At 42.0% G+C, this 25,616-nt stretch overlaps 1 protein-coding gene across 11 annotated transcripts in view; it reads right to left on the bottom strand.

The window, feature by feature from the left end:
* The window catches only part of LOC149747821 (uncharacterized), an 80,375-nt gene extending 62,390 nt beyond the window's left edge, over positions 1 to 17,985 (bottom strand). For 7 of the 11 annotated variants that reach the window (XM_089921706.1, XM_089921704.1, XM_089921702.1 and 4 more), the window contains exons 1-2: positions 8,435 to 13,035; positions 6,390 to 6,480 (exon numbers count right to left, since the gene is read on the bottom strand). The gene's annotated coding sequence lies outside the window, so the exon portion shown is untranslated. The other 4 variants (XM_089921697.1, XM_089921696.1, XM_089921701.1 and 1 more) reach the window with 4 other exon arrangements.
* Positions 17,986 to 25,616: the final 7,631 nt, after the last annotated feature.

The following is a 25,616-nucleotide window of genomic DNA, read 5'->3' on the forward strand; positions in this document are numbered from 1 at the left end:
CAGGAAGAGGTAAAATTGTCATTATATGCAGATGATATGATACTATATATAGAAAACCCTAAAGACTCTACATGAAAACTACTACAACTGATAAACGAATTCAGCAAGGTAGCAGAATACAAGATTAACATACAGAAATTGGTTGCATTTCTTTATACCAACAATGAAATATCGGAAAGGGAATGTAAAAAAACAATGCCTTTTGAAATCACAACCCCAAAAATAAAATACTTAGGAATAAACCTCACCAAGAAGGCAAAAGACTTATATGCTGAGAACTGTAAAACATTAATAAAAGAAAGTGAAGATGATTCAAAGAAATGGAAAGACATCTCATGTTCTTGGGTTGGAGGAATTAATATTGTTAAAATGCTCATACTACCCAAAGCAATCTACAGATTTAATGCGATCCCTATCAAATTACCCATGACATTTTTCAAACAATTAGAACAAATAATCCTAAAATTCATACAGAACCATAAAAGACCCAGAATTGCCAAAGCAATCCTGAAGAAAAAGAACAACGTTGGAGGCATAGCCACCCCAGCCTCAGACAGTACTCCAAAGTCACAGTAATCAAAACAGCGTGGTATTGGCACAAAAACAGACATATGGATCAATGGAACAGAATACAGAGCCCAGAAATAAACCCACACACCTCAGTTAATCTTTGACAATTAATCTTTGGCAAAGGAGGCAATAATATATAATGGGAAAGAGACAGTCTCTTCCGCAAGTGGTGTTGGTAAAGTTGGACAGCCTTATATAAACCAGTGAAGTTAGAACACATCCTTTCACCATACACGAAAATAAACTCAAAATGTCTTAAAGACTTAAACATAAGACATGACACCATAAAACTTCTAGAAGAGAACACAGGCAAAATATTCTCTGACATAAATCATACCAATGTTTTCTTAGGTCAGTCTCCCAAGACAATAGAAATAAAAATGAAAATAAACAAAGGCGACCAAATCAAACTTACAAGCTTTTACACAGCAAAGGAAACCATAAACAAAATGAAAAGACAACCTACAGAATGGGAGAAAATATTTGCAAATGATGCAACCAGCAAGGGCTTAATTTCCAAAATATACAAACAGCTCATACAACTTGATGACAATAAAAGCAAACAACCCAATCAAAAAAATAGGCAGAAGACTTAAAGAGACATTTCTCCAAAGAAGAAATACACATGGCCAATAGGCACATGAAAAGATGCTCAACACTGCCAATTATTAAAGAAATGCAAATCAAAACTACCATGAGGTACCACCTCACACCAGTCAGAATGGCCATCATTAAAAAGTCTACAAATAACATATGCTGGAGAGGGTGTGGAGAAAAGGGAACCCTCCTACAACACTGTTGGTGGGAATGTACGTTGGTGCAGCCACTGTGGAAAACAGTATGGAGGTTCCTCAGAAAACTAAAAATAGACCTACCATATGATCCAGCAATCCCACTCCTGGGCGTATATCCAGACCAAACTATAATTCAAAAAGACACATTCACCCTGATCTTCACAGCAGCAATATTCACAATAGCCAAGACATGGAAACAACCTAAATGTCCATCAACAGATGAATGGATAAAGATGATGTGGTACATATATACAATGAAATACTACTCAGCCATAAAAAAAAAGAATGAAATAATGCCATTTGCAGCAGCAACATGGATGCAACTAGAGATTATCATACTAAGCAAAGTAAGTCAGAAAGAGAAAGACAAATACCATGATACCACTTATATGTGGAATCTAAAATATGACACAAGTGAACCTATCTATGAAACAGAAACAGAATCAGAGACATAGAGAATAGACTGGTGGCTGCCAAGGGGGAAGCAGGTGGGAGAGGGATGAACTGGGAGTTTGGGATTAGCAGATGCAAACTGGTATATATAGATTGGCTAAACAACAAGGTCCTACTATATAGCACAGGGAACTATATTCAATATCCTGTGATAAACCATAATGGAAAAGAATATGAAAAAGAATGTATATACCTATGTATAACAGAGTCACTGTGCTGTACAGCAGTAATTAACACAACGCTGTAAACCAAGTATACGTCAATAAAAAATAAGTTAATTAAATTTTAAAAAAGATTAATTCCTTCAGAAGAACAAGTACTACACATTCACAAAAAAAGCACCCTTTGAAAGTTTAAATTTTTGAATTTCTTTGCCACTTCCTTAGTTTTGATCATCTTGGACAATATATTTTTAATATTGACTTTTAAAAAGAATTGTGTTTCAGTGTTTGCTATCCTTAGAGAGACAGAAACAGATAAGTACAACTAAATACTTACTTTTGAAAAGTCTCAAAAGTATAAGGGAAATGAAAGTAATTATATCTTCAAATGATTTTGGGGTATGTTTCTAATTTCATACCTCTGATGCGATTCAAGATTAAAACTGTATTAAGACATTTGAGACATGCTGCATTGGTATTAAATGAATTTAATTTTGTGAAAAGTGGTAGAAATATTTTCTTCAGCAAACATACCTGCAGATATAAAATCACAACCATAAATCTACAAAAAAGCAAGCTATTGAATGAAATCTGATTGGTTATTTCCCTGCAGTATGGATCTGCTAATAATTTAATTTACTACTTGCTAACAGAAGCCAAAATTTAAATATACATATATATATGTGTGTGTATATTTATATATATTTATATACATATGTGTGTATATTTATATATATTTATATACAAATGTATGTACATATATATATCTTCAATTTTAAATCATTCATATATATGAACAAATATACATACACATATATAACAATTGTTCATATATATATATATATATATAAGCAATTTAAATTAAAGAAAGTACATCTGGTGGCCTATTTTTTCCCCCCGATTTCTAAAGAACACCATATTCTATTCTAGGCAGTGGAATGTCAATCCACCTTAAGGGTTGTTCAATGAGCATATCTGAGAAACCACTGGTTTAGCCAATGATGCACTTATTGAGGAAGGCCCTAGTGCCACTGTCAAGAGCTTATCCACAGGAGAGGTAAGAAGGTACTTGTTTGGTTTGTGAAAAGGAGTAGTGAGGAATGGCAGGTAGCTGCAGTCTGGTGACACGTGATGTCCATATATATGTAGAACCAACATGCCCATAATTGCACCCATTTTCCATACCCAAATCCAAAGCCTTTATATCATTAATCCCAGGCAAAAATGGTAAGATTCATGTGTGTTACTATCCCACGGCTTCAAGATGCCTATAAACTAATATGAGTATGTCTTAGTTTTATCAGTGGAGGACAAACCAGGCTTCTATCACCAAGCCCCATTCCATAACAGGCAAACCAGTCCAAGACTTCTCTGAGTGCTGCAGGAGAGTCTATGGAAGGGGCACTCACTCCACTGTGATGCCTAAAATGCCTTTGCACAGAGCAAACATTCAATACATGCTGAGTGAATGAATGAGTGAACTGGTGTCATAAAACAGGCTTATTTCAGGGAAATTCCATTCAACAGGCTGGCATTCCTTCCTACCCATCTTAATTGTTAAGCTTGCAATCAGACAAAAATTTAATTATAAAACGTTAGAGCTAAGGAAATTTTAGAAACTATCTACTCTCCAGAGGTATACAACTTTAATTTAGTGGTAAAAATCACTAGGAGTGATTTAGTTGTCTATCAGACCTGAGTCCAAATTCCACATCTACCATATTTTCATGAGCAAATAACTACTTCTGAGGCTCTGTTCCATGTATGCATTATGGGATATCATAATAATACATACATTAATTGTATGACTATCAGGGGACGAAATGACACAATCCATTTGCCATGGTCGGCTAAGTAATTTGCACCAAGTAAGCACTCAAGACATTAGCCAATATTAATAGCGGAGAGATGAAAACAAAACTCTGGGACTGATGCCTACCCTAGTGGCCCCAGTGGTCATAATGACTTTCTTCCATTCAGCCTGCTCTCTTCTCACTAAGACTAAGGAAGAGAAGATGAACAAATTAGGAATAACAATTTGAAAATGGTTTTATACTCCCTGAATGAATGGAATTATAATAAAATGATTCATGAGTTCTGCAGAAATATGATAAGACTTTAGATCTTTATGTAAGTTCTCTACAAAACCAATTTATGGCCCTAAGATGTACCTTCCCACCCAGCCCCATCCTTACCAGGATCAGATATCATTGTAAATGGAAAAGTCAACAACACATAATCAACAAGCTAAGTTACAAGCCAGTGAAGTCTCGGAGCTTTGATAGAGAAAATTCAGATTTATCATTATATGTAAAAATAAGATGATATGAAGAACTCAATCTAAAAAATATTACCTGGAGATCTATAATCTCTATAATAGTGCTATAAAAAGTAAACAGCTAGAAATCTATTTAGATGGTTTTCCTTATAAGAAAGCACTTTCTGTATAACTTTTAATGTACTATTGACGAGAACAATTCAACAAAATTCAAATAAATATCTGCAGCTGTCCTACGAGAAGAAAAGAACAGAGTTAGATGCGACAGGGGATAACTGGACTTCAGGATGAGTAAGACCCTATACTTGGCCTCAATAAACATGAAATACAGTGGATGAGTCATGTACAGAATGTCAGAATTCTAAAACGCCAAGCTAAGTACCAAAAGGAACATGTGGGGACTCTTAAGAAGGAAGTAAAATATTGGTTAGTTGATTACGAAAAGGCAGAAGGGAGTAGGTTCCCTTTGGCTGCTCTTTGAAGAGATCACTTCCTTTCCCCCCTAGTCCTGAGGCTAGGATGGCATGGGCAATAGAGGAATGTGGCGATTGAGAATCATTTCTACTCTCACCAGAGTGGCTGGAAGCAGATTTTCTTACCAGGATGTAGTAGTAGGCTAATATTTAAGGGTTCTTGAGGTCAGAGAGAAGGGTTTGAATACTCCGGCTCCATCTCTTGCTGTGGGTCAAGTTTCTTACCTTTCCAACACCTCAGTGTCTTTATCCGAAAATTGGGGATGATGATAATGTCTCCCACCTGAGTGTGAGAACTACATGATATAGTGCATACGCAGGGCTAAATTTGGTGCCTGGCACACAGAAAGTGCTCAGTACGGCAGGCGAGTGTAGTGACAATAAAGGCAAAGGACGGGGGTAGTGCTGGTGTTGCTTCTGCCCCCAGAACAGGCTCTGACTGGGAGAGAGTTAAAGCACCTTTGGGTTCATGGGGGTTTATATATAAGCAACGGTTGATCAATGTGAGCTGGTTGTCCAAACGATTATGTGCAATCTAAGAACAAAATGGGCCTCAGATTTGCTCAGCTACTTAATAATATTAGCAGAGGTAGTAGTCAAAGAAGCTAAATTTTATTAAGTGTTTATATGCCAAACAACGTGCTGAACGCTTTAAAAGGATTTACTCACTTATTACAACGAGGCTATATGCTAGGTCCTGATAATGTTATTCGTCTCTTTCAGATGTTGACTGAGCCTCAGAGGGGTTACAAAAGCACCTAAGATCCCGTTGTCAGTACATGACGGAAATGAGTTCAAATCCAGCCTGTCTGACTTGTTCTTAATCACTAAGGTATGAAATTAAGCATGTTGCCCTTTCTCCTTCTGAGGCCTGAATATTTCACTTAGCTCTCTGAGTGCAGAAGACAGAAAATTCTCTCTCCTTGACTGAACTTGGCATCAATATCCAACTCCCCTTCTCAAAATGGGTTGCTTCAACGAGCAGCAATGAATGCCGGGTCGTGGACCAGTCACCTTGATGACTAAGAGTCAGACACTAGGGAAAGAAAATGCTCTGTGACAAACCTACCCTTGTACAGAAACAAGACAGAAATGGGGGGGACAGGGCAGAAGATAATGGAATAAGGCATAGGAAAAATAGCACCTGGCATCGTGATAGTAATAATAATAATAGTAGTAGTAGTAGTAATAGTAATAATAATAGACTTTACTATGCTCTAGGCATTGTATTAAGTGCTTGGTGTAAGTGACTTCATTTTAACATTGAAAACAAGTCTATGAAGATGAAATATTATTAACATCATTTTATAGGCAGGAGTATTGAGGTTCAGGTAATCAGGTAAATTGCCCAAGCTCATATGGTTAGCAAGTGGAAAGCAGAGATTTGAACCAGCACCTACACTCCTAACCATTATGCTATAACCATTACGCTGAAGACATAAGAATTCCAATGGTCTTTCCCCATAACCCACTCCTGCACTACAGACTTAAATAGTCCAAGATCAAGAGAGAGCAAGCTTGGAGTTGCCACTCTTCAGTGAGCTTCAATCATTTCAGAACAGTGTATTTGCTAACAAGATGCAGTTCCTGTGATAATCTTGTCAACCAGGTATCAAGAAACAGGAAGCAAAGATTCAAGTAACAGTATGCTCCTACTTACGAGGAAGGTGGGACAGCATAGTTGACACTGGGCTTAACTGTTCTGGAAAACGTGGTCCCAGTAGGCATACACGCTGGTACATTTTCCCCACCTACCAAATACAAAAGCAGTATTTCATTTCCATGTTGCTCTTCAAAGTTCCACCTCATTCGTGCCTGTCATTCATTCTCTGGCCTCTTCCTGTCTCCATTTCTGTACAGAAAGGTGCTGAGTCTCTGCTCTCGGATACGAAAAGGGTGTGTTAGGAGAGGGAGCCATGGTACCTCAATGTTTTTTTTTTCATCTTAATTCTATTACGCCAACTCCACTGAACTTAATTAGAGTGAATACAGAATTACACAATTACCCTCTGTTCTATTCTTCAGATGTTGTATTTTGATAAAATTTACTACATGCTGCTCTCCCCTTGAACACCAGATGAACACTAGAAATGGATGTGTGTTGACATAAAATCTGTTATAATTACAATTAAAGTATAGCTTACATAGTGTTAACATAAAATTACAGATGTGTAGAGACAACGTGGTCATGCATTTCTTAGTATAAGTACATGCTTAGACCAATATCTGTTAGCGGAATGAAGATGGGAGAGAATTTTGGTTAAGCCACAAAGGCTGTTTAAGGACTTGCAGATGGCTAAGGGGAACTCAAAGACCAGTAAGATAATATTTCCCCTGCCATGTTTTCAATTGCAAAGTGAAGGGAAGATGTGAAAGTAAGTACCCCTATGGAAATTACAAGACAAGTACATTTTTTTCCTTGAATACCTGGGTAAATGCTTAAATTCTAATGTATATCAGTGATGCAAATTTTCAACTGAGTTTGATAAATCATAAAATAATAATTATACATATATGTATATAAAACTGCATGGAACTAGACAGTTCAGAATTACTTCTAATTAAAGAGGTACCCTATGACAACTAACTTAAACCTTACAAAATATGGTTCCAAGTACCCTATCAGAGTGAAAAGTAGGAGACTGAAAGGTTTATTGTAAATGTTTGTAGTCACGGTGTCTTAACTAAAACTACTGTGTCACAAATACTATTAAAATAATTGTGACATTTTATTCACTTTTACTGCAAACAACAAAACAAACTATAGGTATTTTTTCATTTCAGGTAATTATTTTAGCTAACAGTTATTAAATGTTTTGAGAAGACAGAGTGCTAACTGCATGACTTCATTTTATCTTTAAAATAGCGCTTCCATGTCATTATTCTTAATATCTCCATTGTATTAAAGTGTATCTCTAGTTTAGACCTTTCTTCAGAACTGCAGACTTGTGTATCCAACTGTGTACTCAGCATCTCTACTTAGACGTCACGAAAACATCTCAAATCTTACACCTCCAAAACTGGTCTTTAATCCCCCAAACATGCTCTACCCCAAACTTTTTCCATCTTGGGTGACAGTAACCACACCTTTCCAGTTCCCCAGGCCCTAAATCTCGAATTCACCCTTGACCCCCTCTTCCTTTCCATTCTTGCATTCAATCTACCACGAAATGCTGTCAAAACCTTCCCAATGTGCCACTTCTGAGAATTACCAGCCGCTAGCAGCCTGGTGCAGGCCACCAACATAGACCTCGAGGATCCTGTAGTCACCTCCCAAGATTCTCCCTGACTCCACTCTCTCCCCACATCCTCAAGACCACAGATAGAGTTATGCTTTTCAAACAAGAGACAGTTCATGCCACACCTCGGCTAAAATCCTGCCCCTGGCTGCCTACATTTACAGTAAAAGACACAATGCATGTGATGGCCTCCCAGGACTTACCCAATCCATCCCATCACATATCTGACCTACAGCCCTCCTGCTGTCTCTTCCTCCCCACTGACTAAGTCAGCCAGGGTGGCCTCCTTGATATTCCTCCAAGCTGCCCGGCATATTTCTGCCTTAGAGTTTGGGGACTGGTTATTCTTGCTCCCAGGGAGTGGTCTCCCCCTCATACATTCTGACAACTCCCTCACTTCAAGTCTTTGCTCAAATGTCAACTTATAAAATCCACCTTGACTACCCTATTTAAAATCAGAACCTACCTGTACACTCCTCCAGCACTCCCAACCCAAGCCTCTTCAGTGAGCTTCACATCCTTTTCCTTATCCCGTAGCGCCCATCAACTTGTGACAAAGCATAGAATTTATTTATAACATCCGTTTCCACACGAGAGTGTAAGGAGGGAGAAAGCATGCAAGAAGGAGCACGCAGGCAAAGGTTCTTGTCTAATTTATTCATTGATACGTCCAAGCATAGAGAACAGGAAGATGCTTGATAAATAGTCCTGAAAAAGATACAGATGAGGAAACTAGTAGTAAAGCTCAGAAAGTTTAAGTAACTTCCTCAAGGTTCTAGAGCTAGAAGAGGGTCACAGTAGAATTCACACTTGGGGATGTCTAACTTCAAACCTCTTAGCCTCTCTGCTATCTTTTTTTTTTTTTTCTTTGCGGTACGTGGGCCTCTCACTGTTGCAGCCTCTCCCGTTGCGGAGCACAGCCTCCAGACACGCAGGCTCAGCAGCCATGGCTCACAGGCCCAGCCGCTCCATAGCATGTGGGATCTTCCCGGATCGGGTCACGAACCCGTGTCCTCTGCATCGGCAGGCGGACTCTCAACCACTGCGCCACCAGGGAAGCCCCTCTCTGCTATCTTAAGTCCATGCAATTCAGAATTTGTTTTAATCAGTGCCATGGAAATTCTCACTCCACTGAATAGGATCACTAAAAACATGTTCTCTGTCTAGATTTATATATATATTTTCCACTTAAACAAAGGAAACAGAAGAGGGGAATTCATCATGGGTTATTGCGGTAATTTTACAGCAATTTTAGCAATAGTGACATTTAAGTAATGGTGATATTTAATGATAGCATAATAATAATAAAATAATAGCTCTTTAATGTATTGAAGACGAATCGCATGCTAAACTCGGTGCTAAAATATTTCCATGTGTATTTTGTGCAAAATCCTTATGAAGATTCTATCAGATGAGCTTTATGTGTAACTCCACCAGGCATACTTCTCTTATTCTGCTTTCAAAGATAAGGAAATTGATGAGAAGTGTGGTAACCGTTTGATCAAGATGAGACTGGTAATAAGTTGTGAGTATGAATTTAAATTCAGGTCTAACTCCAGATTTTGATTCTCAATCCATACGTGAAAATTCTGATAATTCCTTTGATAAGAGTATGTTTTCTCCTGGAAAACATCCCCCATTATGTCTGCCTGTGCTCATACCTTCAGAACACAGTCAAGTTTAAAACATGATAAAAATGTTTAAACAGTGTGCTTTAATAAATGGAAATATCTTCATCTAAACAATAACACAAAAAGGCAGGCTGAGCCCTTTGAAGTGGCTTTGTTGCTATCTTCCATCCAGAACAAGAGAAGGAATCAACAGCTGCAGAGTAAAGAAAGCATGAAACCCAGAGATGGAGGATTCTGTAAATGACCAATTACAAGACTATTAAGCCGCACTTTCATAGCAAGAGGCAAAAGATTCCATTAAACTGAAAATTCTTCTATCCCTCACTCCAAGGCCCACACAAACATTAATGTTGCATTTATTAGGATGTATTTCCTGTGCTCTATCAACTTGACTTTCAGCAAGTGTATTAATACAGTCCTTTCGCTTTGCACATATATCTGAATGATGGATTCCATTACTGGAGTTTTGTAGAAAGAGTGGAGTGAATGAAGTAAAGTTTGGGAAGAGCCGTCATAATCCATAATGATGGGCACTGAATCAGGACAAGAAGAAACCTCTCTTCTCATTTATTTGAATGAAAATTCTACTATATATTTATTGCCTCTGTACAGGGCCATCTGTTGAATAATGGAAAACAAGCATCTTTCATTTGGAGGTAGGATTTGTGTGCTCAAGTTTCTATGGGCCTGCAGAATTAATCTTGTTTTAGAAATGAAATAAAATGTAATTTCTTACTGTAAGTAGATGTGGTTAAGCAACTGGCAACTTTGATGTCTTTAAATCACTGCAGTTTCAGGGTAGGCAAATCTATAATTATTTCTAGCACTTCTTTATTGGTGCAACAATTGAGCAGTGTACATAGTGGTCAACAACCTGGGCATTGTCAGACGACTCTAAGTTTGAATCTAGACTTTGCCACTCACCAGCTATGTGACTTTCAGCTATGAGAATCACTTTCTTCAGCTTTACAGTGTGGATTATTATATGCCCTTTGCAGAACTACTGTAAGAACTAAATGCATATGGGCACAGTGGCTCATAGTAAGGGCTCAAATTAGTACTGTGGTCACTACTAGTAGTATTGAAAAGAAATTAGAACTTCTATTCTCACAAAGTGGGATATGTGTCCCTTTATCATTGTAATTTCATATCATTTTACTTTTGACCTTATAATTTAATAGCTTGATCCAAGAAACATTTAGCAGTAAATATAATTGAAAGAAGATTACTTGTCAAACATGAAATACTGTAGTATCAAGTGTGCTGGCACAATACTCTTCTCAGATAATTAACCTGTAAAAATATGTTATTGTTTTCTTTTTAATTAAGCACATTGAACATATATATTTACTGTGCCAATTGGCAAAAGGTCCATTAATTAATCTAACTATACGTTGCATAAATGTCTTCTAAACATAATCGTATATGTATTTTATTTGTTGGGAAAATGTGTTTGAGATTGTTCTTTTCTGCCTATTTAAAGTAAAAGAGGGTGAGAAGTAGAGTTAGGCTTAATGTACTTTGTACTCCATTATGCCATGAGAATGCTTCTGTGCCCTGGAGACAACAACAAAAGATTTGCTTTAATGACAAGAATCAAGTATGTTCTAAAGCTTCCAGGTAGGAGGCGTACAGGTTGCAGTTTATATCAGAAGTATTTGCTCTTTCTCTCAACTGCGTCTAGATGGGAAAGATGTGGTCACAAATGCTTCAAGGTGATATAGTAAATGTTGGAAAGAGGGGGGTAAGAGGCAGAGTTTTGAATATCTCAAACCTGAGCTAGAAGGATTTTATTTAAAGAAAATAGCGGGTATTATTTTTCACTTAAGGAATGCCAGTCAGCAAACCTGACATTAATGTAGGAAATTAGTTCTTTTAGCTATGATGCTTTCAAATGCACATGGCTGAAAACAAATTCAAAATAGTCAAAGGAAATTTAAAAACAAAAACCAAACAACAACAACAACCTCAACAAACAAGTACTAGAAATTCCGGGATGCAGCCATATTCAGATACAGTTGGATCTGGAAGTTCCAGAGTAGCAGCAGGGTTCCAGCTCTCTCTCCATCGCTCAGCCCTGCTTACCTCTGCAAGACTTGATTTTACAGAAAGTCTCTTCTTGTGCTGGATGGTCACTGGGAGTCCCAGAGTCATATCTCCCCAGCTTAGAAATTCCAGAGAGAAAAGACAATTCTTCCATTTTTCTCTGAGAGAAAAGTCCTGGGGAGGAGTCTGATAGACTTAGCCGAGGTCAGGTGCCTACCCATGAGCCAATCACCTGCTTTACTGGAGTTCAGTCCCTGGGCGACTCATCCCCGGGGCCAGTGAGGAGGCAGGATGGCATTATCTGGCAGTTCTCCAAGAAAAGCCTGCTGTTTTTGTAAGATGAAAGGGGAGAGGACATGGATAATGAAACCTGTATCTGCTTCTGTAAAATCCACAGAATCTTACTCCCTGCCCTGTGTCGATGACCATGCAGTAAGCTGACACAGGAGCTCATTTTTCCCACAACAGTCTTTATATATATGACTAAGGAACACACTGGTAAAAGAATATGGGAGAAAGTCTGAGTATGACAAGTCAGCTAGACTGATATTAACTAAAAAAGCTGTGTGAAAATATCCTTAAAAAGTTGCCCCCAACTCACTCAAAGTCCAAAGTTGGAGCTGGAAATACAATGTCATGGAGTTTGGATAAGAACAGGTTTTCTCCAAGCTGAACTATGACACAGAGATTAGAGACTTCTAGAAACTATACTTTTTCAAAGAAAAAACATCACATGAGAAAAATGAGGCCTAGAAAAATTAACTGACTTAAGCTAATTAATGGCAGGACTGAGACTAGAGTATACTTTGTGTAATTGACTATGGTCTTTTTTTTTTTTTTTTTTTTGTTATCACTTCAGAACGAGACAAACTTAAAGAAAGGAAACACAACCAAAACTCAGTGGTTGGAAAAGAGATGGATGTGAACGCCCACTTGTTTCTTACGTATAAAGTTACCCCTCGCAGTGTTTTGGAGGAGAAAACGCTGGCTCTTCCCAACGTTGTTTACATACACAAAGATTCCAAAGACAAGACAAGTGCTTTGCAAACAAAGTAACTAGAACCAGCTCAGGCTTCCCCGCGCCGGGTCCTACGTTCCACGGTCAGAACCACCAACTGTATCCCCCCGGGTAACAAGGTGATTCAGAAAACCTGGCGCCTTCAGAGAAGGGAGAAAACTTAGCCGGGAAGAGAGTCAGGAGGAAACTTGCTCAGCTTCTTGCTGGGGTCTGAAACGATCCCAATAGAGTCCTTAAACCCCTCAGGTTTCCACAATCAAGCACCCTCGCCTCCAACCTGGGCCACCCCAGATCTGACTATCAGACGACAGAAGTCTGCGGACGCACGGAGAGCTGACCACCCCACGAGAGGGACCTACGCGCGGCCGCGCCCACTCACCCGCCGCTCCCCGGGAGACGGGAGACCAGCCCGGGGTCAAGTCCTGGGCGTGACCGACTCGCCCCTCTCCGGGCCCGGCTCCAGCTCACCTCGGCGCGGCCCACCTGGGCGCCGCCATCTTGACCACAAAGGGGGCCTCGCGCCGGAGGCCCCTGAGCGGGCGCCCGGAACGGAGCCGGAGCGCCGGGGAGCCTCAGGTCGGCGCCCTACGTCCCCAGCGCGCTCGCGCCCCGTCCACGCGCGACGAGAGTCCCGCACGCAGCGCTCGACCCAGGCTTCCGCGGAACCGGCGCCCCGCGCAGCCCGCACCGCGGCTCAGGCGGCGCCGAGGGCGGCCCGGGCGGAAGAGCGGGCGCGGGGCACGCGCTCGGTAACCTGGCAACGCGGAGCAACCCGGCGTCTCCGGCGAACCCCAGCCCTCCACCGCGAGGAAGCACGGACCCCCGCACCCGCCGCCCAGCCCGCGCTCCCCCTCGGTCGCTCCGCCCGCCGCTGCCCGCTGGCTATCGTCTTTTAAGTCCATGATACAACGTCTATATGTAACAAATCTGTTAAACCCTAAATGTTTACGATATTCAAGTAATCCTTTATCTGAATTATTCTTGAAGATAAAACATCCAAAGACTTCTTAATTGTATGGGTATACATACATAAAATACACGTGGAGGTAACTTCAAATATAGAATGTGCCTGTCTCTATTCCTTCCCTCTCCGCTCTTTTAAAAAATGCCGCTTTAAAAATTGCCCACTCACCATCTGTTAGGTAAATTTGCTGAAACACAGTAAATGTGAAGACAGAAATTGTTATAGAGACTATTCCAAATGGCACTGACACCTGTATTTATGAAATTTTTAAAAGAGTAAGTTAGAGTTGTTTTTTTTAAAAAAAAAAATCCCACTATAGTAACACCACATCATCCTAGGTGCCCAGTTCTATCCAATTACATAAGATGGAGAAAGAGAGAGAGAGAGGAGAAAGAGAAAGAAGAAAGGAAGAAAACCAAGTACTTATGTATAAAATGTTGCTCCCAAAGTTTGAGATTATACTCAAGCATCAGTGAACAGAAGGAAAACACTTACAAATTTACAAATGTATTTCATTTATGGTACGAGGGACACAGGTTTAGATTTGCAACACGCTCCCACAAGGGTCAAATTGACCACTTTTTTCTGTCTAGTTGCTCTTGAGAGAACAAAACAATTGAAACAGATGCCATTCAATTCCAAGTCTATAGCTTAGACCATGTCACTGCACATGAAATATTGTTCATTCAGAGTCAGCACATAGCAAGAGTAATTTATACTCTCAGAGTGTTTGCTCTCAAGTCAATAGCAGAGAAGCCTTGAATAAAAACGTTCCCATTACTTTCCATTGTAATATATCTTACTTATAGCCCATGAAACAGTAGTCAGAGGAGATTTATTCTTTGGACACCATATTATATAATCTCTCCACTTTAAGCCATCCCCCACTCGGCGATTATTTTTTAAATATGTTACTCGTAGTCAATATTAATTTACATTTAATCTTTCTTAGCATTAGGAGAGTATTATTTTGTACAGGCTCAGAAACGAATCTCCCGAAATTCCTCCCTGATGCTCCCTTCAGGCTGAAAATGCATTGCAGGGTGGCTGCAGTGACTTAATTCTAGTTGGCAGAGCCCTGGCCACACACTAATTTCATTAGCCTCAAACTCCTGGATTTGAAAGATCCACTGAATATGATTCCTGTCCTCTGACATGTCACTTACTAACCAATTCAGTGTGCATACAGAGGAGAGAAAGGACTTGCTCAGCTCTGGCCCACCGGCAGGCAGATGAGAATTCCCAGTCAGAGACACTGTTTACATCTGAGTGGTCATTCTTGCCCGGGTCCTCATTTTCAGGAAGGAACTTCATTCAATCCAGGCTTTGTTGGCTGCTGCAGCATTTGTTACATCCATTACTAGCTCCTTGTTCCTTCCTGCCCCCCAGTGCTTAGCATCCCCCATTTCAGTCACTAAGTCTTCCTTCCCCCAGCCTAGAAGCTTACCTCACCATAAATTTTTATCTCAAATGATAGGTTTGGCACATTCCCCACAGCAACCCACAGGGACTGGGGAAAAGAAAACTCAAATCTCTGGAGAGCTAAGAATTCAACCATTTAGAGGAGTTTCTTTTATACAGGACAGTCTTCATTGAGCTGAACCCTGCAATCCCAGAGAAGATTCACCTACACGTTCTTTTCCTCTTTCCCTAAAGCGACTGTGTCTTTGAACAATGGGTCTGTGTTCCACTATTCTCTCTATTCATTTTGCAGGTTTACAGAGGCTGGGAAACTGGGGACTGGACTTACATGCCAGGAGCTTCTAAGATCACATGCAAAAATAAGTCTACTGGAAGAGATTGTTGGAATCTATCTCTGTATATTTGAACATGGGCAGTGGTTAACCAGGATGCTCACACCAAGCTTATATCCAGCTTGCAGCACAAGCTACAAGTTGGTGCATCCCTCCTACTACCAGCCTCTTCTCAATAAATGCATGTGAAAACTGGGGGCTCTTTTCCCTCAGCTGTTCAATCCAACATGAATAGCTGCAATTTGCAAATTAGAGGAAAATGACAGTGTTTTGTCTGAATGGTTTTGGTCCCAACGCACACTGCTAATGCTGGCATTCAGTTCCTTTCCTTCCCAGCCCAGGGAACGGGGAACTAAGCATAAGGCAAGCGTTCTCTTTTCTTGCAAGTGCCTCAGATCCACACACCAGAGAAGGAATCAGCTCCCCCTGGAATCTTTTTCAGCAAACACAATCCTTCAGCCTAGTCTGCAAGCTCTCTCTTGACTTTAAGATTTCACTCTTTTTTCGACAGGCAGGCCCATCTGCAGTACCGCCCAAGCTCCAAGTGAAGACACCAAAATAATTTTTAAAATGTCAAATAGCAAATGTGCCTTCAACCCCCAGAGCTCCAGTAAAATTACTGTGAGTTGCCCCTGCGGTTCTCAGGTGACCTCTGGCCTCATCCTCCCTGCAGCGCTGCCTCCTCAGGCTCTCTAGTTTAAGCTCAGAGGTAAAGGAAGTGCTTCTGGGTTTTGCTTACAACAACCCAGGCTCTTCCTGAAAGCATTACCTCAAAGTGAAGGCTGCCCAGAAGCACTTTTGGCCTTGCAAACATCTAGAGGTGGCATACTCAACAGGTGCTAGGGATGCTCAGAGGCTCAGAGGGGCCATACCAGGCTGCAGCTTTAGACAGGCACCCCTCCTTCTGGCACAAACACAAACTTCATACCCCTGGGTGCTGATGTAGTGACAGCTTGAATCTCACAAGGAGTCCCCTCCAGAAACCCAACATGCTTCAGGAAAGGCACTTGAGAGGGAGCCAACTTTTTAGCTACGGGGAGCATAAGGGTCAGCCAGAACATCTGGAGAAGGGACTAACTGAGCTTGGGTCCTACCAGGCAGGGAGAGAGCTGTGCATTAGGAAAGGATCACTTCAAGACAGAGATGAACAAAAAACTTGGAGATAGGGGTAGAGAAGGAAAAGAGAGGCAGAAATTGAAAGGGAGAACATAAAAACAGAGAGACAAAAAAAAAAAAGCAGGGAGAAAGAGACACAAGGTGAGAGACACACAGGAAGAAAGACAGAGAAACAAAGAGAACCCATAGTCACGCAGACCCTGAAACTCAATTTCTTCATCCAGAAGCCATCCATCTATACCCAGGGCGGCACAGGAGCCGTGGGGCGGAGGCTGCGGGAGCAGGCGGTGAGAGAGCACTGCAGCACCGCCCACCGCTCAGCGGGCCCGATCCGCCGTCCTCGCAGCTTCCGCCGTTGCCCGCCTGCACCCGGAGCTAGAGGACCGCCCGGCCTTGCTCAGCACACCCTACTGCCTCCCTCCAGGCGCCTTCTTGTCTGGCTCTGAGAATCGTCCTCAAAACCCAGGACTGGGGTTGGGGGCTGCGTTAGGGAGGTCGTGGGAAAGGATGGACACCGGGTGGGTGCAGAAAAAGCGACTGTGTTTCGCAGTTAGCATGAGCTCACCTCCGGGCTCGGGCTCTGAGCTGGCAGGAGTAGAAAGCAGATCGCCCGGCTCCTGCCAGTGGCCGGTCGCAAAGGCAGTTTAGACGGTGCAAACAACTGCCCAGAGCAAATCACCTGGGGGCACGTCTGCGGGTGGCTTCTCCCCTCTTGAGGGCAGTCCCCACGCCTTCCGCCCCATGCCCTCGCAGAGACAGGTTACAGGTCGGGAAATCCAACCCGAGCGAAATGGGCAATTCACGTCCAAATGTAGGTGAAGACCTAGCCTTCGGTTTAAGAACTGCCTCCCTAAGCTCTTCTCGAAATTTTCCAAGGGAGTTGCAGCTTGTCGGGCGGCTTGGGGCAGGGAAGCTGGGGAGTTGAGAAATGCCTAGTTTCTTGGCGTCTTCTCATCTTTCATATTCCTTACGCCTAAGTGGCTCTCACAGGAGCCCGGCACTTTTACAAGCTTGTTTTGGAACCATATTTCACTCTAATGCAAACCCATTTAAATCATCGTCTTGTTTTTCGGAGACTGTTTCTTGTCAATGGGGCCATAAATCCAGAATGTCAAGCCGGATGGAGTGGAGCGCGGACAGGGGAGAGATGGAAGGGAAATGAATCAAGCACGGAAAGTACCTCCTCGGGTGAGGTGGGAGGGATTCGGCAGGATCTCCAGGGTGGAAATGAGCGAAGGCTGACCAGACCCCGCACCCCTGGAGTCCAAGCCAGCCTTCAGGATAAAGAGCGCGGGGAGCTACGGCGCGCTCTGCTCCGGAGGGAGCGCCCCCCTACCTGGAAAAGCCTCAGGATGTTGGCTACCATGATGGAGACCGAACTCCCCGAAGCCCCAATCACTCCAACTACTTTCTCGGGCTTGACGAAAACCGGAGGCTCGCCGTTGGTGCAGCGCACTTCGGAGGTGTCCTTCTGGATGAGCGCCCGGACGAAAGTGAGCGACTGTTCGAGCGCGTAAGTGTCCCTGGAACAAGTGTCCAGGATCCGCGCTCCCAGCGTCACGTTGGGCAGCAGGTTGGGATCGCTGTTGATCTGGTCCAGGGCGTAGAGCATCGCTTCCAGCCTGTGGATCCCGTTCTCCCTCTTGATGTCGCCGCAGGGCACTCCGCTGGGACCCTTCGTGTGCACCGGGAACAGCGCCCCGAGGGTGACGTCCCCCTCGATCCTAATGGAGTGCGGGGCGTACATCTCCTGGCCGCGCGCCGCCGCCGCCAGCGTGCACAGAAGCACCTCCAGCACGCAGCAGGGAAACTTCATCAAAGTCAGGGCGCGGAACAGCTTCCCCAGCTGGATCATGCTGTTCCCGCGGCTGCGGTGGTGGCGGCGGCACTCGAGGGGACGGTGGCGGGCTCGCCGGAGTCCTGGCCCCTTGGGGTGAGCTCCTCCGGGGAAGCCCAGGGTCTCCTGCGGGCGAGGAGGGTAGGGGCGCCCGGGGAAGGGCAGCCGGCGAGGGCGGGGGTTCCCGCGGCGCCTGTCAGCTTGGGGCGCCGTGCGCTCTCGGGTTCCCCGGCCAGCGCGCCGCGCTCGAGCTCGCGCTCGGTGGCTAGCAGCTCGAGCTCTCCAACAGCACAGCACTGGGGAGAGAGTGAGGATGGCTATCGCTTTAAATGCGCGTTCGGCTCCCTCTCCTCCTCCTCCCACTCCCTCCCACCCTCGCTCACTCTCAGGCTCTTCCCACCCTTCCCAGCGCCCACCCTCCCCACGGTTTTGTATCATCACGCAGGGAGGGGCTGCGTGCTGAGGTAAGCGGGGAGGGAATCAGTGGGCGGCTGTGGGGGGGGGGGATTACCTCCGATTGGGAGTTTCGAGGTCCCCAGGGAATCTGGGGATTGCAGGTCGCAGGCGAAGGCTGAGCTCCTGCTTCGGTCTCACTGTAGAAGCCACTCGCTTGCCCGCCTGCACCCACATGCACATTCTAGGCACAGGGTGGCATCAGCCCCGGACAGGGCGGTTCTAGCTGGGGCTGACTGCTTCCAACCCTGAGGTCCGGAGCCGGGGCTGTCAGCGCCCGGAGAATACGAGGTAGTCGAAGGTGATGCCGCCAAGCATGAAGGGTAGTAGGGAGACCCCAGTCTCTACTGCTAATTCGTCTGTGCCAGTTTTCCCTAAGAAAAACACACATACACACAGGAGCCTGATTTATGACCTAAAGAACCTTTACGCAGAGACTTCTCCGGGGCCAGGCACTGGGCTAGCCTGTAGGGAAAGACGCCAACAAGAAATGCTGGAAATGGAAATGCATCTTTGGTCTTCAGGGGTTACTGTGGCCGGAGCCGGATGAAGTAACCCTGGTCTCCAGTAAATCTGTGGCGGATTCGCTCCTTTTCTTCCTCTCATCGCGAGAGATGGAACAACTGAGAACTCTGCAGAGCGCACTTTCTTCTCTGGCGCTGACAGACTCCCTCCTACCCATTTCCAGAGATGCTTTTGGGCTGATGTCAGGTTTCCTCGGGCAGGAAATAGCAAGAAAGAGGTGACAGTAGGAGGAGCAGACAGAAATCTCCCCATCGATCCAGTGATCCAGTGATCCATTCTTTTTTTTTTTTTTCTGGCTGAAGATTTGGGGGGGTTGGGGAGTGGAATCAGGATGTCAGAGCAGGTTGTAGTGCAGTTAGGAAGCTGTTTTTCAAAGGTGTCCCCTCCTGCAGGTCCAGCCCAAACTTGGCCCATTAAAGCGACAAGTGGCCCTAGTTCCTACACAAGGAAGGGCAATGTATCTGCCCTTGGTGCCCATGTGTACTGCTTATGGTGGTCTCTACTCTTGCTGAGCCTTTCTGTTGGAGTGCAGCGAAACTGTCTTATACAGAATTGAGGGCGCAGAGAAAACCAAAACAAGACTATACTTTCTGTTGTAATGTTAGTGTACTAAAGAAAAATGTCCTTGTGCATAAACAAAACAACACACACACACACCTAAAAAGTCAGAAGTTGGGAAGTTGGTTGTCTCTTCCACCAACCACCTGTATGCCCTTGGCACTTCTGTTCCTGTGCCTGAGTTTTACTTTGCCCATCTGTAAAATGATGAAATTGAATTGAATGTTTTACAGGTTAACTTTTAACTTTCAAATCCTCTGTTGAAATAGGCCATGCACCTTTGGCCATGGTGTTCTTTTTAGACCAATATCCTTTGTTGCTTTATGTGTAGGGCACCCGTTTTTTGATACCCAAACAACACTTCAAACATTTCCTGGTACAGAGGATTTTTTTTTTCTTTTTGACCACCCATTTATCTTCCTTCTAGGGAGAGTCCAGTCCATCATTTTCTTTTCAGACATGCCCCTCCTCCAGGTTTCAATACTTAAGGTTTGAGGAGGAAAAAAACCTTCTGGCTACAGTGTTCAAGGAAGGGAAGAGAGGCTAACAAGAGTTATGCAGGGCTAATCCCTGGACTTCTGCTGGAGTAACGAGGTTGATGACATAGGGTTACCACTGTCCAATAGACAATCCGTGCCGGAGTTAAAAGAAAAAGGAGCCTCCTTCCTCTAAATGCTTTATGTATATCTTTTGGACAATGTTACACTATTTGATTTTGTAAAAACATACCATTTTACTGCCATCTTCAAGAAAAGTGATGTAAAAACTATGCGAAGCTATCCCTGTATACAATGTGATCATCAATCACTCATAGATGTGATGCCCTGCTATATAAGTGCACACCTTGTGCAACCTTATGCTGTGATGCGCCCGCCCCTTCCAGCCAGCCCTGGACCTGCGAGCGCATAAGCCCGCAGCTGTGCCAGAAGCTCCCACATAAACAGGGAAATATTTGAATCCCATAATGAGAGATACCAGAGAGGAGAAAAGGCAGAGAGAAGAAGGGGTGGGGAAGAGAGAAAGGGACCTGGTTAAAACATGTGAACTCCTGGATCCAAATGTGCCTGAAAGATTGTCTCCTTTTTTTCAATTATAAAGTATTTTATTTCTGTTGTTTGAAGTCAAAATATCCTCTTGTAACTCACCTATTCTGCTATTCAATACATTGGATCAAAAAGGCTGGAACAAGTGAAATAAATATCCTGTTAAGGCAGCATTAGCTAATTTGGAAAGGGGGAAAGAAGCAAAGCAATAGAAAGGCATCCTTGGGAACACAAATACTGTGATCCTAGTATTTAGGCATCAGTACCTCAGGCTATATTTGATAGAGACTGTATCCTTATTTAGTTTTTAATTTAAGACTATTTAGTAGGCACTTGGTGCCAAAAAATATATTTGAAGAGCTGTGTTACAAGTAATAACACTTGATTTTTCACCTGCCCATGTGAAGATCTATGTTCTCCTCTTCCATTTCCAGGTCACAGCTTGCAATTGCTCAACAAATAGTTCTTGGCTGACTGTTGAATGTTGCCTTATTCTGTGTTCTCTCTTTGCTCTACTCATTCTCCCCAAACATCTGGCAGCAATCATTATCTTCTTTTTGTTGCAGTCATCTGTGTGCATGTTTTATTTCCCTTGCTAAGCTGGAAGATCCTTGAGGGTAAGGGGCTAGGTATTATAAGGGGCTAGGTATTATTTATCTTTTTACCTCGGACAATGTTCAGAATGGTGTTTTGTACCTAAGAAGCACTCATGTGTTGAATGAATCAGAATTGGTTTGCCATTCCCCACTGCCTTTATCTCACAATAACAGAAAATTAAAGTGGGCAGAGCAGAAACGACAGCAAATAAATTGTCCTCTTAGTCACAGAATGCAGTTTCTAGAACTTAAAGAATAATTAGTAGATTTTGAAATAATTTTGTTTTACAAAAATTTCATAAGATTGAAATACTCTAACCTTAAAGCTCTTGATCAACTCTAAAGGAGGGCTTTAATTGGCTCTTCCTGAGTCAAGTGTTTATTCCTGGGCCGATAACTGGGGCCATTGTCATAATAGAAAGTGTGATTTGTTACCAGAGAAAGAGGAAAGTGACGCTGGGCTTGCAAGATATTTATATCTTCAGCCAGAGTGCATAGGATCTGGAACTTAATTGATGACGCAGTGTTTGTTTGAGATTATATGAATGAAAAATCTTTGTGTAAGAGTGATTAATCTAAAACTTGGTCAGTCATTGTCCTAGTGTCATATTAAATTGCAGGAGAATCTAGTTTTAGGCACAAAGATCATAAATATAAAATGTGTTCCCAGGCTTGGTTCTGTGTAGTCAGTAATCTACACTCACCCAGTCATTAATGAAAATGAAAGTTAAGGACTCAGTCCTAACTTATATGCTTAGCATTGTATTTTGTTAACAATCTCAGTTTTATTTTCTTTGTTCTCCCCTGTCCATCATCTTCTGCAGAATATAATGTCTCCACTTTCAATTCCCTGTCTATTTAAATCCAATTTGTAATTTATCAAGTTTTCCTCCTTAAGGGCTGTTCCTTCTGCCAGAATAATGTACTCGGGCCATTATTATACTCTTCCATCTTTCATGTAGGCCTCCATCCATAGGTTTTGTTTTCATAGCTTTTTTTTTTTTGGTGGTACACAGGCCTCTCACTGTTGTGGCCTCTCCCGACGCAGAGCACAGGCTCTGGATGCACAGGCTCAGCGGCCATGGCTCACAGGCCCAGTCGCTCCGCGGCATGTGGCATCTTCCTGGACCGGGGCACGAACCCGTGTCCCCTGCATCGGCAGGCGGACTCTCAACCACTGTGCCACCAGGGAAGCCTGAAGAAATCAAAATCTTTACAGACAAGCAAAAGCTACAAGAATTCAGCACCAGCAAACCAGCTTTATAACAAATGCTAAAGGAACTTCTCTAAGTGAGAGACACAAGAGAAGAAAAACACCCACAAAAACAAACCCAAATTAATTAAGAAAATCGTAATAGTAACATACATATCAATAACCACCTTGAATGTAAATGGATTAAATGCCACAAACAAAAGACACACACTGGCTGAATGGATACAAAAACAAGATACTTATATATGCTATCTACAAGAAACCCATATCGGACGTAGGGACACATACAGACTGAAAGTGAGGGGATGGAAAAGGATATTCCATGCAAATGAAAATCACAAGAAAGATGGAATAGCAATACTCATATCAGAAAAAACAGACTTTGAAATAAAGACTGTTACAAGACATAAGGAAGGACACTATATAATGATGACGGGACCAATCCAAGAAGAAAACATAACAATTATAAATACTTATGTACCCAACATAGGAGCACCTCAATACATAAGACAAATGCTGACAGCCAAAAAACGGGGAAAATACAGTAACACAATAATAATGGGGGACTTTAACACCCCACTTACACCAACAGACAGATCATACAGACAGAAAATAAATAAGGAAACACAAGCTTTTAAATAACACAATAGACCAGAGAGACTTAACTGATATTTTTAGGACATTCCACCTGAAAGTAGAAGAATATACTTTCTTCTTGATTGCACATGGACTGTTCTCCAGAATAGATCACACCTTGGGTCACAAGTCAAGTCTTGGAAAATTCAGGAAAACTGAAATCATATCAAGCATATTTTCCAATCACAACGCTATGAGATTAGAAATCAATTACAGGAAAAAAAAACAACAGTAAAAAACACAAATATATGGAAGCTAAACAGTGCGCTGCTAAATAACGAACAGATCACTAAAGAAATCAAAGAGCAATTTAAAAAAATACCTTAAAACAAATGACAATGAAAACACGATGGTCCAAAACCTATAGGACAGAAAAAGCAGCTCTAAGAGGGATATTCATAGCAATTCAAGCTCACCCCAAGAAACAAGAAAAATCTCAAGTAAACAATCTAACCTTGAACCTAAAGCAACTAGAAAAAGAAGAACAAAGAAAACCCAAAGTTAGTAGAAGGAAAGAAATCATAAAGATGAGAGCAGAGATAAATGAAATACAAATGACAAAAACAATAGCAAAGATAAATAAAATTAAAAGTTGGTTTTTTGAGGAGATAAAAAAAAATTGATAATCCTTTAGCCAGACTCATCAAGAAAAAAAGGGAGAGGACTCAAATCAATAAAACTAGAAATGAAAAAGGAGAGATAACAACTGACACCGCAGAAATACAAAAGATCAAAAGAGACTACTACAAGCAACTATATGCCTATAAAATGGACAACCTGGAAGAAATGGACAAATTCTTGAAAAATTACAACCTTCCAAGATTGAACCGGGAAAAATTAGAAAATATAAACAGACCAATCATAGGTAATGAAATTGAAACTATAATTAAAAACCTTCCAACAAACAAAAGTCCAGGACCAGACGGCTTCACAGGCAAATTCTAACAAACATTTAGAGAAGAGTTAAAACCTATCCTTCTCAAACTCTTCCAAAAAATTGTGGATGGAGGAATAATACCAAACTCATTCCACAAGACCAGCATTACCCTGATACCAAAACCAGATAAAGATATCACACAAAAAAGGAAATTATAGATCAATATGACCAATGAAAATAGATGCAAAAATCCTCAACAAAAAATTCTAGCAAACAGAATCCAAAAACACATTAAAAGGCTCATACACCATGATCAAGTGGGACTTATCCCAGGGATGCAAGGGTTCTTCAATATAAGCAAAAGAATCAATGTGATACACCATATCAACAAATTAAAGAATAAAAACCATATGATCATCTCAAAAGATGCAGAAAAATCTTCTGACAAAATTCAACACCTATTCATGATAAAAGTGCTCCAGAAAGTGGGCATAGAAGGAACCTACCTCAACATAACAAAAGCCATATATGACAAACCCACAGCAAACATCTTTCTCAGTGGTGAGAAACTGAAAGCATTTCCTCTAAGATCACGAAGAAGACAAGGATGTCCTCTCTCGCCACTATTATTCAACATAGTATTGGAAGTCCTAGGCACAGCAATCAGAGAAGAGAAAGAAATAAAAGTAATACAAATTGGAAAGGGGAAGTAAAACTGTCACTGTTTGCTGATATGATACTATACATAGTATCATGCAGATGATGGAGCAAGGTAAAAACACAGCAGATGATGCAGCAAGGTAAAAACCCACCAGACCTAACAAATGAAGAGGAAACAGGCAGTCTACCTGAAAAAGAATTCAGAGTAATGATAGTAAAGATGAGCCAAAATCTTGGAAATAGAATGGAGAAAATACAAGAAATATTTAACAAGGACCTAGAAGAACTAAAGAGCAAACAAACAATGATGAACAACACAGTAAATGAAAATAAAATACTCTAGAAGGAATCAGTAGCAGAATAACTGAGGAAGAAGAACAGATAATTGACCTGGAAGATAAAATGGTGGAAATAACTATTGGAGAGCAAAATAAAGAAAAAAAACAAATGAAAAGAACTGAGCACAGTCTCAGAGACCTCTGGGACAACATGAAAACACCAACATTTGAATTATAGCAGTCCCAGAAGAAGAAGAGAAAAAGAAAAGGACAGAGAAAATATTCGAAGATATTATAGTTGAAAACTTCCCTAATATGGGAAAGGAAATAGTTAATCAAGTCCAGGAAGCACAGAAAGCCCCATACAGGATAAATCCAAGGAGAAACATGCCAAGACACATATTAATCAAACTATCAAAAATTAAATACAAGGAAAAAATATT

Source organism: Delphinapterus leucas, chromosome 12, assembly GCF_059928025.1.
Source record: "Delphinapterus leucas isolate spDelLeu-1000000601 "Yukka" chromosome 12, BTC_Dleu_Yukka2, whole genome shotgun sequence".
In the NCBI taxonomy this organism is placed as follows: domain Eukaryota; kingdom Metazoa; phylum Chordata; class Mammalia; order Artiodactyla; family Monodontidae; genus Delphinapterus; species Delphinapterus leucas.